At 52.7% G+C, this 987-nt stretch overlaps 1 pseudogene; it reads right to left on the bottom strand.

Annotated features, from left to right (window-relative positions):
- Positions 1–729: 729 nt before the first annotated feature.
- Positions 730–987, bottom strand: part of LOC101663259 — a 3,635-nt pseudogene continuing 3,377 nt past the window's right edge.

Raw genomic sequence — 987 nt, 5'->3', positions numbered from 1 at the left:
AGGCTAGACCACTTCAACAAAGCCCCCAAGAGGAGTCGCTACACTCATCTGGAAAAGGCCATTAAAACCCATAACTGACTTCCTGACCTGGTGTGCTCGGGGAGGCCAGGGGCCGGGCGTGGGGGCGCTCCTTTTTAACGTCTGTAGAACTTGGGCCACCCAAGCGCTCTGCCCGAAGGCTTCAGCTAGAGGATTTGCTGCTGGTGTTGATTTTATTTTGTTGAGGCTGTTCAGTTTGGCTTCCTCTCTGTATGTATTGACTGCCCTTTTTGAGCAAAATGAAAGTGTTTTTATTAAACACACACACACACACATATACATATATAAGTTCAAAAAAGCTATCCAATACATATATACCAAAGTTGTTTATACACAAGTCTGTACATAAGGGTCTATACATATATTTCCTTAGAACCCTTAGGTGCCACCCCCTTGGTGAGGGCACCAACACTTCATGCACAGATCTTACAAAAAAGAAAGACTGTTAGTAGGATCCAGACAGCGCTGCCTCCTGTATTCAGACCGCAGGCTCCACGCGATTGGTTCTGAGATCCTTCTACCATCATGTAGAGCACCCTGGATGCATGGGCACGCCAAAGGCCCTCAAACAGCTTTGCCAGAGTGTGCCGCAGTAAAAGCCAACACACCAACCCGACGTGATGAGCAGAGTCCTGACGTGACTGCCAGCGCAGGTCCAGGCTTCGGCGTGCAGGCCTGGCCGGCTCACGGTCAGTACCCCAGCTCGTCTACACTGATGACGTTGCAGGCATAGAAGGCAAGGGTTGCAGCAGCACATCTGAGCCAAACCATTTGGCAAGGCCCACCGGAGAGCTGCTCCTCTGGCTAGGGCGGTGCTCCAGCTGGGGGTGCACGTGGGGCAGGCCTGACCTGCTGGGCACATGATGGGGGGTTACGGGAACGCTAACAGCAGCTGCTTGAGACCCGGAGCCTGGAGGATGCAGAACTGAGCGCTGTAACTGCTGCTGC

The sequence above is a fragment of the Echinops telfairi genome, unplaced genomic scaffold (genome assembly GCF_000313985.2).
Source record: "Echinops telfairi isolate 266 unplaced genomic scaffold, ASM31398v2 ScPeMD7_7425;HRSCAF=8463, whole genome shotgun sequence".
Lineage (NCBI taxonomy): Eukaryota > Metazoa > Chordata > Mammalia > Afrosoricida > Tenrecidae > Echinops > Echinops telfairi.
This window is presented reverse-complemented; position numbering and strand designations above follow the sequence as displayed.